The 14,309-nt window shown below is 39.3% G+C and overlaps 1 long non-coding RNA gene across 1 annotated transcript in view; it reads left to right on the forward strand.

The window, feature by feature from the left end:
* The first annotated feature begins 1,576 nt into the window (after positions 1-1,576).
* Positions 1,577-14,309, forward strand: part of LOC144526846 (uncharacterized) — a 29,711-nt gene continuing 16,978 nt past the window's right edge. The window contains exons 1-2 of the long non-coding RNA XR_013502781.1: positions 1,577-1,696; positions 2,475-2,566. This is a non-coding gene — a long non-coding RNA (uncharacterized LOC144526846). The remainder of the gene's footprint in view (positions 1,697-2,474; positions 2,567-14,309) is intronic.

Genomic DNA, 14,309 nt, shown 5'->3' on the forward strand with positions numbered 1-14,309 from the left:
ATACTCTGTAACCTGATTAGATATTTCATATTGCCACTGCAAACATTTTTATCATTCTTTATTGCATACTTTATTTTGATAGCTGTTTTCAAGCTTGGCAGTATTACGCACAATGTTGACATACTACTACTTATACTACTACTACTACTTCTAATAATAATAATAATACTAACCATATTACTCAGTGGCATTAATATCTCCAAATGTCTCAAACCAAGGAGGAAATAAAAGCTAATTCAATATTTCCCTCTGAAATGTGGTGGTGAAGAATTACACAGAAACATAAAAGGGTAACACTTACAGTAAGTAAATAAGTACCTCAAAATGGTATTTATGTACAGTACCAAGGTACATTTTTTTCCTAAATCATTTACACACTGTGTAAACACTACAGCACTACAGTCCGTCCAATAAATACATATGACCAGGGGTTGAAGTTGGCCGGGGCTGTGACTTTAACGTTAGTTTGTGGAAAATTGCTCTTATCTTTGGTAGCTAGCAACCCTGAACCCCCCCCCCCCACACACACATAACAAATCCCAATGTAACACCTGCATAGCACATATCTCAATTTAAGAGGCTAGATAGAAAATCTTGAGTTTTCAAAAGCAGTTTTAATAATGTCAAGTGACTTATGAATCACTGTCACTTTGATATTGTGACATCGATTCAGAAGATAGTTATAGCTCAGTGAGTCATCGCACTGCTGCAATAATCACTTCCTCCTACAACAAACCTTTCAAACCCCTGAATATCTATAGAGTCTGTAGTGGGATCAGCTAGCCTTCTTGAGAGTAGCAGCCACATTTGGTCACATGTGCAGCAAAGAGCTTGTGTCATGTCACATCGACCCTTCTCCTGTTTAGATACTATGTCTGTGGAACAAAAAAGAGTGAAAACAGGATCCTGATCGGGCATCGTCTGGTGCCTGGAGCTGGTGTATTTTTGATGTAGCAGAGGAAGAGCGAGGGCAGTGTCCTTCCTGGTGTTCTACAGCTTCCTGTACTAACTGGAATTTGATTCAGAGCCACTTGTTACATTCACTCCCAATGCCATTGTTTCACTGACCATTGATCTTTTGAAATTTGCTTCCGCTGACAGCACGGCCCTCCTAAATAGTGGTGGAATGTAACTGAGTACATTTACTCAAGTACTTTACTTACGTACAATTTTATCGTACTTTTAACTCCACCATGTTGATTTAACAGCTGTAGTTGCTCATTACTTTGCAGATTAAAAGCTATGCACAGCCACATAGGTGTTTATAATGACTGATTTGCTGATTAGATCTCAAGTCAGGTGTAAGTTGAGTGGAGCCATGCAAAAAATAATGCAACGTCACCAGTAGGCGATTTGAGAGGAGATGCCATACCCCTTGTTAGCAAAATGATCAAACACATTGAAATGTACAACTAAGTTGCATTTTGGGTAATGTGGGCACCAGCTTTTTGACAAGGAAAAAGAAATATATCTGCTTCTGCTGCATCGATTCTGATCCTGAGGTGAGGGAGATGTCAATCAAGAGCAGTTTGCACATGCCCACACTGTCCTGAGAGGTCTAATCGGGCAACAGAAGTGAAAACATCTGTGGGTGGACTTGAAGCAACATTATGTAACTATTTTACTTAAATAACTGCTTCACTGGAACAACGGAACTGGGTACAGGCAGTGAAATGGCCATGTTGCTGTTAGACTAGTGAGTAATATTAGCTGGCTTGCTATGTCTTGTATTGTTGCAGTTGCTTGATGTTTGGCTGTGTTAAAGTTGTAGACTCACTAGTTTTTGATCAAAATGAATGTAATCAGAACAAATGCATGTGTACAGCTGTCCATATTTACAAAGTAATTGCACTCTGAAACTGCAGGGGTGCCAAATTGCAAAAAATCCAATGTTATGCAATGTTACTTTAAGGTACAGTCACATTACACAGTCACATTGTTTTATGAATATTCACTCTGTCTCCTATTCATCTCTATTGAAACTTTTCAATAGAGATGAGTTTCCTTTTTCGATGTGCTCTCCAGCTGTCTCCAGCAGACTCGCAGGACTGTGTTTGAAAATGGAGAAGTTTTTTACTTATTTTTTTTACATTGTGGTATTTCCACTCACTTTACTTAAACAAATGATCTGGATACTTCCTCCATGACTGTTTCTGACTAATCCTCCTCCTCTTTAGATAATCATCATCACTAACAACCATGTGAATCAATGCGTGTGGCACTCGAGCACTTGTATGCCGCATGCAGTAACGTGGGGAAAGATCTGTCAGGTTTCATGTGAAATGTCATTAGTGAGCTGCCATGCTCATCAGTATCACACAGAGTCACTAAACGCATCACAGCCGTGGTTGTGTGGTGATTGCTCTTAATTAAAAAAAAAAAAAAAAAAAGCTTGTTTTTGTCTAATAAGCAACCTCTGCAGAAATTTCCCACATTCATTTCACCTTTTCTCATCACCTGTCTGTTCCCTGCAGGTGATGATGCACTGCAGGTCTGCTCCAGCTGGTGGCAACAGGCCCTTATTTCATCAGGTGCAACAACCACCTTGCGCTCCTACACTCTGCAGGTCTGTCTGAGTCATAATTGGATGCTATTTAGTTGGCTAAAGGCAATGTGATGAACACGTATGACACAAAAGATTAGATGACAATGTTAAATGTCTTTGTGCATAGGATCTAGGCATTTTATTAACCTCAAACTCATTTAGCTCTGAAAATAGGCACAGAATAAAGTTACTGTAATCAGTTTGATTCATTTATTTAACCACCGTTTAGAGAGTTAAAAGAGCCTCATTACAGCAATTCAGCTGTCTGATCAAAGATGTTTAATGCTGGCATTGTTTCATTTTCATCTTGGTTAAGTTGTAAAACCTACTGCCTTTTTTTTCAACAAAACGGTCCTTTTTAAACAGTAAATGCATCACCATCGGGCTTAGACTTAATTGACACCCGTCTGTAAACAATTGCTGAGATTCATCCAGTCAGTTCAAGTTTGAAGCAGGTCTGACGTTCTCCTGGAAATCCTCCACTCAGTGGGTTTGCGTCATTCGGATTGGACAAGCTGCAGCAGCTTTGTTTGACATGCAGCAGCCAGGATTTTGACTGTTCAGGCTGAAAGGATTTATTACTCCAATTCATCCATTAAATACCAGTTTACTGAAAGCACATTTATTAGCAACACAGCATACAGATCATTGTAGGTGAGGTGAAGCTAATTTTAACAATTTTTGGCTGCAACTAATTAGCATTTACTAAGTAATTGATTTAATTGTAAAATGTAAAAAAAATGATGAGACATGCCAATCACACTTTCCTGTCACAAAACTGTTTTGTTCAACAATAGTCCAAAACACAAATACATTTAATTCAGTATCATATATGGCAAAGACAAGTCGATACAAGCAGAAACTATTTGGCATTTTTGCATGAAAAAGATGAATTATTGACTAATTGTTTATTAGATCACCATATGTTTTGCATGTAAAGTCTTAATTTATAAAGCAACTGAAAACTGTAGCTACCAAATAAATTCAATTTGTACTTAACTACAGTACAAGAGTAAATATATACCACTGCCAATAATGCAATATAACAGAGGTCATTCTGTTGTCGAATAAGCACTCTCACTTTTGATGCTTTAGTATATTCAGCTTTTAATACATCTACTTAAGTAAGTATGGATGCAGGATTTTTACTTGTGATGGGAGTATATATACATTGAGGTATTGCCGCTTTTAGTTAAGGGCTCAGTAATTCTTACACCACAGATGCAAAAAAATAATCAAACTAAAAGCTGCTCTCCGGAACAAGAAAGCGTGAGCATAAGAATCACTCTGCATGTCATGTGAAGATGTGAAAAGTGGACCAATGAACCACAGGCATCAGGCAGGATTGGATGCAGCAGAGCGCAGGTCAAAAGTGTTGCAAGGCGGCAGTCAATTACAATGAGAAAAGCAGCAAGGGAGAGTGAGGAGGACCAGAGCAGCCAAATACGCTTGTTAAGTCAAGTCAAAGGATTCAGCAGAGCATGCTGGGCTGAGCTAATACAGCCGAGTTGAGACACACTATGTTATGTCCGGTGGAAACCTGTAGGTGGAGTGGATCCTCCTTCCTGTATGTTCCCACCAAGCATGATGATCAGTCCGCCATCTAAAGCACACTGATATGTTCGCCTGTAATCACCAGTCCTCGTCTTTATTGCCTGGGAATATTGAGCTCTATATGGTCAAACTAGCAAGTCTGTTTTATTAATGTTTCAATTAAAGAAAAAAAACAGGGGAAAGGTTACGGAATAGATGCAGGGAGTGGTTATTATATTGGAAGCATTTTCTATTTGATTATGTTGGATGGGAGTTGAGGAAAGTTCCTCTAGCTCAAGCAACCCCTGGACAGCTGGAATGAGAGTGGGGAGGAAAAAAAGAGACTGGTTAAAGGAGAGAGGGATAAATGAGAAGTTGGTATAGACTATAGGAGCTATGAAATATTTTTATGAACCTTAATGAGATTAAATGTTTAAACTTAGATGAGGGAAAGATATGGTTCTGGGCTGAGTTAGTATTTTGTGTATGGCTATTTTAGAGTTTTCTGCAGTGAGCCAGCTGGCGGTGGAAACTGTGGAGGCGCAGGTGTTTCAGATTTGAGTGGCAGGTGGTGATCTATGTAGCCAGAGTGAACCACCGGATAAATCCATAATTTCTTATTACAGTATGCAAGAATCTGAGAGCCACTTCTGTATTGTAGGTTTTATTTTATAGCACTTGTGAATACACATTTATGTTACAAATATGATTCAAACAAACAAAATTGTTGTAAATTTGAATGTGTTTGATCATTTTGCTAACAAGGGGTATGGCCTCCCCTCTCAAGTTGCCTACTGGTGACGTTGCATTATTTTTTGCATTGCTCCTATCAACTTAGACCTGACTTGAGATCTAATCAGCCAGTCATTATAAACACCTATGTGGCTGTGCATAGCTTTTAATCTGCAAAGTAATTTTTAACTACAGCTATTAAATCAACGTAATCAATGTTTTCTTTGTTGCTGAGTTAATAAGAATATAGAAACCACTCTTGGTGAATATGAAGCTACAGCCAGGAGACAGGTAGCTTAGCTTAGCATAAAGACTGAAACGGGGGAGCAGCTAGCCTGGCTCTGTCCTGAGGTACAACAATCCAAGTCTCTAAGCTCACTAATTGTTATAAAATGTTATATTTCATTTGTTTAATCCATACAAAGACTGCAGTGTAAAAACTATGTTTTACACTTTATAAAATAACTATTTCCACCTGCTTCTAGTCTTTGTGCTAAGCTAACCCGGCTTTTGGCAGTTAAAAAAAATCTGAAGTGTAAAAACAACAATGTGTAAGGTTTTTGGACAATATCATGTTCATTAGTGAACTTTAGAGGTGCTAAGCTAACTGGCAGCTGACTTTAGCTTCATATTTAGTGTGGGTATGAGAGTGGTATCGATCTTTTCGTCTAGTCCTCAGCAAGAACCCGAATAAGCATTTCCCATAATATTGTACTAGCCTATTTCTTTAAGGCATTACTAAACCTTAAAGAATATCCAGCCCCATTCCTCAGCCCGTGAAACCGATTTTCCATTTCCACCCATCAATAAAACCGGACAACCACAACACACAATCCTTGTTTGGGAAATCAATCCTTGTCCTAAAGCTATGATCTCTAAACACTAGCTCTGAAAGTATTTACTAAAACAGTGGTGGCTCCTGGCTGCGTGTTTTAACTTGTAATCCGCACTCAGATTCACAGCTCGCAGCCCAGGAATGTAGGGCTTTTCTACTTGCTTGGGGTGGTGCTGTCGCTCCCACTGTCAGTCTATCATTATGCCAGAGTTGATACAAACACAAACATGCATGCATGCACATGCACACATAAATATGTGTATACAAACACTGCAAGGTATTGCATTGTACACTTCGGCCTGCAAGATCTAGCCCAGAACTAAAAAATATTCACAACATGATATTAGGATAAAATCAACATTCAAAAAGCTCTGGAAAGTGTTTTGAGCTGAAATAAATTATTGATGAGTACGGATGTTGTGTCAACATTCATTCATTGTACTTTCAGACCACACCAGAGTGTATTCACCGAAATGTTAGAACACACACACACACACACACACACACACACACACACACACACACACACACACACACACACACACACACACACACACACACACACACAGACACACAGACACAGAAAGATGATACATTAAAATGATGATCACACCTGTTCTCTGTATCTGAAGGAGCTCCAATGATCAATGAGACTATGAGATGAAAAAGAGAAGAGAGGATTCGTGTTGCGGTATAAAAAGTGATCCCAATCAATTTGATTAGAGAGACACGCTGCACTACTGAAAATGTATACTTTAACATCCTTGCCTCGAATGACAGCTGATCTTTGTTAGAAGTTCAGGGAAAAAAACATTCTCTCCAGCTCCTGTAAAAACTTTACATCCCTGACCCAAAAAAAACCCTTTCTCCTTAGACAAAGGGGTTTGAACAATGACAAATACATGTTTACATTGTGAGTGTTTAAATGCACTTCTTTGGGGAATCTACATTATGTGTTAGCGTGCGTTTGCACAGATTGTTCTGACAGACTTTGAAGTTGCTGGAGGCATTAAGCTGACTGGCCAACACTGTGTCTCCTTCCCGGAGAGGTAATCCACCTTACAGGTCACTGTCCTTTGGATGCCTCAGAGGGCAATCTGTCTCTGTTCTCTATGTATTATCATCATGAGGTGAGAGACCATAGCAGCAAATATGGATGACGTCAGATTTATTTACAGTCTTAAAGAAGACACAGGAGGGCAAAACATGTCCAAGGTGATTACTGGCTCAATGCAAAAGGAGACTGTAAACTCTCTCCCATTGAACTTAAGATCTGTAGACACCTTTTAAAAAGCAGCCCCACTTCTTTAGACTTGCTTTATACATTTTAGGCTTTAGTGGATGTATGTATGTCTGCATTTCCGTTCTGTTGCTTTTTGATCAAATATAACACCTTTACGAATGAACTGTGTTGGTTTACTCACAGTAACGTTTTAGTGCTTAACAACTTTGTATATGAGCTACAGCAACAACGAGCTTTGAACTAACCTTAGCTAGTAGTGTCCCTTAGCTAGTAGCGTAAGTTAACTAGTAGTGTACATCAGCTAGTAGTGTAGTGTACTGTTTGTCAGGTAGTAGGGTGTGTTAGCCAGTAGCATTGTTAACCAGTAGCGTGCATTAGCTGGTGGTGTATGTTAGCTAGTAGCATATATAGCTCTCATGTCTAAAATTCCATACTAACATGCTATTTTGTAGGTTAGATGAGAGATGTTTTAGTATGTCTGAAACCTGAGTATGAAACCAATAGTATGTGAATTGCATACCATTTCCAGTGAAATATTACAGTATGCAAACACTGGACACTATGCTGGCATAAATATCCCACAATGCAAAGCGGTAGGAACGACAACATTCATAACAGACAGTGACAAAGGCAGTTCTGTAACGTAAATAACGCTTCAATTTACATTCCTAAATGTTAAAAATCTGATTTTGTCACCTGCGACCGTTGGACTAATTGCTTACTGTTTTCAGTAATTTAAGCATTAAGCATCTCGCGATTCCGGTTCGCACGGGTCACCATGGTTATGCGCCTCCATCAAGGAGGCTCTCAGGAAGTGATGTGGAAATGACAGCTCTGTGCGTCCGAAAAGGTAAGCTGCATACTATTGTTTTGTGGAGTAATCGTGGCATCATAGCCACTTTTAGATATTTGAGCCGGAAGTTGTTTGTTTTTGTGTGTGATATGAATAATATATACTGTATGTTTCCATGTATTATATGAGTGCACAGAGTAGGCTGCCCTAGAGAATCAGACAGGAAATGTGAGGGTGAAAAGGGTTTTTATTATCTATTTTATATAATGATTTTTTTTTATAAAGGCAAGTATATAGCATGGACCAGTGCCACATACCACAGCATTTAAAGCCTAGTTTCCAATCCTCATCCTATAGATGGGCATTTATCCTAATACACAAAACACAATTAAAAAATACATGCAAACCAGCACAAAAATACAATAAATTTACAATAAAACTAAATGACAAGCATGATGATTCATGGCTACATGATTGATCCCTTGTACTATGAATATTATTTATCAAAAAATAAAAATTGGTTCTTTCAGATATATATACTTACAAATACTGTATATGTCACACTATATTTTTTGTCGTAAGTCAAATTGTGTTATACAGCTGTGTGCTCTTGTTTGTAAAGTAAAACAATATGTTTCTCCGTTTTGAATAAATAAATCCTTTTGGTTTGGAAGGAGAGTAGTGGAGAGATTTTGTGAGAGATGAACTCTTAACCTCTTGCCTTTGGGCTCTTCACAGAGGAACTTCCTGTTGTTTTCTTAGTTACACAGATTGAAAACTCCTGAATGGGTTTTGAATAGCTTTCTTTTACTCTCAGCCATGGGCTATTATTATGAAATAACAGATAGCTGAAGGCAATGTGAAGATACTTTTAAGATAAGAGCTACTTGAACCTGTCTTCTTCAAGGCTAACTAGTACCTCTTAATAAAAGACTAAGTGGACATTTATATTTATAAGGTAATGCCTGTCTGCAGATGTACAATCCTTTGACTGCATTAAAAACTTTAATAGCATGCACATTCCTTTTTGAAGGTAAATTGGTGTGTGAGATTTTATATATCTTGGCAAATACTTTTTTTTGGGCAGCTCATGTTCAGTTTAAACTTCTTCTATTTGGGCAGGTATATTTCCCAGTAGTGAGAGCCCTTAAGTCCACCATGCAAGTACATGTCTCAGGAGATTGAGTGACATCCCCTGCTTTTAAGAGGATTTTATTTTGTGGACCGTGGTGCTAATCTTTTCTGACACTGCCATGCTGGTGGATCTGCTATTCATTCAGGCAAAGCAAACAGAGGAGGGAAGGCAGATTGTTTTGCTTCCTCTGCCCTCATTGTTAAAAACCTCCACTCCTTTAGTTGTCTACGGTCATAATTGCGGCTAAACGCCTAATTTATGATTTTATCAAGTTTCATATATCATCTCATTTGCTCCACTAGCTGCTAAGAATAACATAAAAATTGTAATCGCAGCATGTAGGAGTAAGTCCATACAGAAATTACCTGCTGGTAAAATGCTCCTGGCTAGGAAGCTTAAAGAGAGGAATTATAGATTAAAATTCCTGTGAATCCATGTTGGTGGGCATTGACACAATCTTTGATTTTCCAAACCAGTATGAGGGCTAAAAATCTTTCACATCATCTAACTAAACACCACCATTGCAAGGAATTCTCTCTCTCTCTCTCTCTCTCTCTCTCTCTCTCTCTCTCTCTCTCTCTTTCTCTCGTGTACGTCAGAAATAGGTTTGCATGGAACATCTTTGAACCTGAAAAATGATTGCCTTGGGGCTTCTATTGCCACTCCAACAAGAAAATGTTGTGAGCGAGTGTGGCACATGGTGAATCACGTCTCCTTCAGAAGATTATTCCTCGCATTTTTCACACTGAACCTTTTCATTCACTTTTTTTTTCCTCATTTAGACCCTTCTGTGCAGATGATTAATGTTGCACTGTGATGACAGGAATCCCATGACATGGGCAGACTTGCAAGTTTATGTTTGTTTGTGATTTGTTGCGTTGCATGGGCAGCTACAGGTGCCTTTGTGGTGTATACACAGGAGAGTTCATCCTTACACACTGGGGCAGAAGGCTGAGTACAGTTAGGGCCTAATGAACAGACAGAATGATTTTATTAAAAAATACAACTACATTCCAGAGAGTCTTCAGTGGAAAATAAGAATGTAGATGTAAAGCTTCATACGTGCCCCTGCTATTTTATACCCTTTTATACTCTAGCTCCACTCCCAAAAAAAACTAACCTTTTTGAATTTTAAATGTAGCTGCTGAGCACTGTCAATGATATATGACTTTATTTTAAAGTCTGTAGTGCTTTTATTTAGGGTGGAACATAAAAGAGACAATCCCTGGGATTGTAATTGCTGTTATGATGTATTATCTTCCACATTAGCCTCCATGACAAATATCACAACAATCCTATAATTTAATGTTTGAGCCCTGGGATTTTCCAGTTCCTCCATCACATCTTTAGAAGTGCAAGTCATAGTATGCGGATCTGGTTAGCCTTTCAGAGCAGGGTGGTGACTGAGTCCTCCAACTTGTCCTGACAACTCGGCAGGTTGGGTACTTCTCAATAGAAACACCTAGGCAGCGTCACGTCTGCTACCTGCACCTGCCACAGGCAAGTGCTTCTGCCTTACAAAGGCATAACTTAATGCTGAAGCAGGTCCCAACCTGCTTCCCCCCAACCTCCCCTGCATCCACTTACCCAGCCCTGCCTTGTTGTTCTTACCGCCTTATTGTCAGACCACAAGGAAGGCAGAAAAAAGTGCCTATACCTGACCTTTGCTCGCTTTGTTTGCCATGGCTTTCACATTAGAGAACAACTTTTACTCTGGAAAAACTGTTGGATTGTTTCCAGCATCAGGAAGCTTTGCTGGAGAATTCAAACTCCTCCTCCCAGCTGATATTATGGCGCACAAAATGAGTAGAGCTGATTATACTGTTTACAAGCAGCTCACCATGTGCATTGTATATTAGAATATCCAATTTGTCTTATACTGTCCCTGTGTGCACTATGATCAGGTGGGGATAGCTATGTTTTATTAAAGACTTCTTTCAGAGATGCTACAGTATTCCTCCACTGTATACCACTGCTGTTGCATTGAAATGCCAGATTTCCATAGCTCAGACCACTGTAAAATGAAAGCACTTGAGCAACAGTGAATCAGTGAGACAAAAGTCAAAACATGATCCCTCTGTGCTCATGATAACCCCCTGATGCATGCCCAAACAGATATTATTTTGAATTCCTTCTCCTTTATCTCCATCTTCCTCTGCATCTGCTGCCAATTACATCATCAAAATGCATCGGTTCCTGTTTCCTCCCTCTCCTGAATGGCTGATCAGCCCTCAGTGGCATTTGAACAGACACATGAAGGAATACATTTAGAAGGTGAATGTATTAGTGTATGTCTGAATGGATGAAGGGGAGTCATTAATGTCTTAGAGATACAATATTAGAGCAGATAAGCATTATTCTGCTTCACAGGGTGGAACTAAATTCCTAATAAGGAACTGCTTAAAGTGTATTCTCTAAGGCACTTTCAGTGTGTGCATGTGGTGGACCAAATAACAGGGATGTAAACTAATTTATGACATTTTTTTTAGACCAGACAATAATTGAAAAAATAACAAGAAACTAGAATGGAACTCCAGAGACCACAGACCTCCGCCAAAGCATGGCCTATCTCACAATGTTAATGCAGTGTGAATTTACCCAGTTGGGAACACATTTTTTCCAACATGGATGAAGCACAAACGCCCTATCTCGCAATGTTGACGAAAGTTAAAAATGTTTTTTGTAGCCGCCCCGTAATTCAGATCCGCTCCAAAATGTAATGGATTTTTCCTTTGGTCCCTGCTACACCCTTTCAAACCAACCAACAAATGTATTAACCAAACCGAAAACATAACCTCCTTGGCGGAGGTAATAATCTGCAGATTAATCTATAATGAAAATAAACGTAAATTGCAGACCTAATTTACAAAGTGCAAAATCACAAATTTGCTTCCAAGAGCTTCAGTACACAGAAATAACAATGTTAATGACTTGATAAAACCTTGAAATATTCTACATATTTAAAGCAGTTGTCCCCAACCCTGCTTCTGGAGAGAAATGACAACTGACTGCAGCAGAGGGGAGAACAGATTTAAAGTTTGACAGAGATGATATGATAGGCGGCTTAGGGAGATCGTAGTAAGATCTGGTTGGTTAAACATGTCCTGACTGAACTTTCGCCAAGCTTCATTTGTGGGGTCTTGTAAGCCCATGAGTTGGCCATAGCTGTATGCACGAGACAGGAATACAAACTTTTCATTATTGATTCAGTGTAAAAGAGGAATATGGATCAGAGAAGACATTTTGTGGCATTAAAATAAATTTGACTATATAACAAGGTGTTCCTGTTATTTTGTCCACCCCCTGTATACGCCTGTCCTTAAAGTCTACTGTCAGTCCCTTGCAGCCAATTTCCAGACTGGGTACATTCACAATGTTTGGCCCAGTTGAGGGACTTAAGCTGAATCAATGTAGATATTGAAAAATGTCTTTAATAATGACTTGCGACAGGTGTTGTCACCACTCAGTCTATTACTTTATTGTATTTCTTACTCCTGAGTCTACTTTGAATGATGGACTGGAATATAGGTCAAAAAGATGACCACACATAAAAACTGCTGTTCTTTTCTATGTGCTTCAAGAAAAAGGCCAAGTCATTTGTCATTGATTTTTTTCCCTGCCTCGCCTTCAGATTACTCTTGCTTCTCCAAGATGCCTAATACCTCTGGCAGAGCACAGAAAAAGAGGAGAGCTACACCTGTGGCTGCTGAACAAGTGTATCACTGTCTGGGTGCTGTGTCCTGGCTTGTCGGGCCCTTTCACCTGGAATGTGCCGATGAGACAATCAGGTGCAATAGGCGCGTGGCAGCTTGCTGCAGGGGGAGAGAACCTGCTCTGAGACACAGAGCAAAGAGCAGCAGAGGACTTTCCACCCCTCGTCCACACATCTCTGAAACCCTGAGACATGCCAATACAGAGAGAGAGGCCATGTGACACATCGGCCAGCACAGTGGCTGATTTCTAAGCAGATCTTCTCCAGGAGTAATGTCTGTAGATTCATCATCGTGTAGGCTTGTTTGACTATCCCAGCATGACTCACTCAAAGGGTGGAGTGCTGTGAGATTTTGTTTAGCCTGAGGGAGAGAAAATTTCATTTCTATCAAGTAAAAGGTCATGAGCAATGTTCCAGCTTCACAGGAAATGCATCAACGCACATAATTGGATAAGCTATCAGTTTTGGGGGCACCGTGATTGAAGTGACACTATTTGCCAGTGATATTTGGTCAGCTGAATTGGAAGTGAATGAAAAATGCCAAACGCCAAGTAGCTCTTTGGCTGCAAAGGACCAGCTGTTGCTGTAGCATTAATCTTTTATTTGCATGTAGTTGCAAAAAATCTTTAAATATATTGTCACAGGAGTTGTTGAGCTTTAGATGCCAGCATTGGAATGTATGTTTATGTATAAGTTGCTAAATCAAATTATCTATCCGATTTCCAACTAAAAATAACATTGCTACATTGTTATTTCTATTGGCTGGCTCATGTTAAGATTTTTCTAAGTGATACAAATAACCACATGACCTCTAAACTGTTAAATCTTCAGAGAGTTATGAGCTTCCCCTCTTCACAACCCCCCCCCCCCACAAACACACACACACACACACACACACACACACACACACACACACACACACACACACACACACACACACACACACAGTTAAACAACTTAGGTCTTGGGTCACAATATTGTTATGGGCTCTTTTTATTCCACACAAGACATCATAAACCTTCACTACTTGTAAATTTAGATTAATGGTTTGATAACAACACTTCTCGTATGTATTATCTTGAGGCGTTTTTGTAAAGCTGCATGATTTTCCCCTTCTGAAAAGAATATTATTTACCACTGAAACCCAAGACATTTTAAGGCGAAAACGACCCCTCTCAAGTGTTCATTTTTCCAGAATGTGTGTGTTTTTGTTGTCTAGGTTTGCCTTGGTGGCAGTGAACAAAGCGTTCTACTGTGGAGTAGTTTCAGCAATCGCAGACACAGTGTCTGTACAGGGAGTTCCTGTCCCTGGCCCAAACCCACAGACCAACAGCAAAGAAGGACAAGGTCAACCATTGCCTCTGCTTTCTCCTGGCATCAAGGCAGAGGAGCTTTACCTCACCCTCAAGTTGTATTCCTCCAGGCTTCATGTCGGTGGATTTATTTTGCAGTGAGAATCAAATAAACCTTTTAGAATTTAATTTTATATTAATTTACAGTAGCGCGTCATCGAAATCAGTACAAAAACAGCATTTATCATGGTAGGTTTTAAAACTCTGTTAATTGGTTTTCTTATCAAACAAAAACATAATAGACAGGGAAATATACAGGGATGACAGTACAACAGAAGAAAAAAAGGTGGGAGTAGGGCAGTTGCTTCAAATATCAACAGGTATTACAATGTGATGTATTTACAGATCTATAAATTGCCTGAGTGTGAGTGAGTGAGTGTGTGAGTGAGAGCGTGATGCCACTTATAGGCAGGCTATCTATCTAATAAA

The sequence above is a fragment of the Sander vitreus genome, chromosome 12 (genome assembly GCF_031162955.1).
Source record: "Sander vitreus isolate 19-12246 chromosome 12, sanVit1, whole genome shotgun sequence".
Classification (NCBI taxonomy): domain Eukaryota; kingdom Metazoa; phylum Chordata; class Actinopteri; order Perciformes; family Percidae; genus Sander; species Sander vitreus.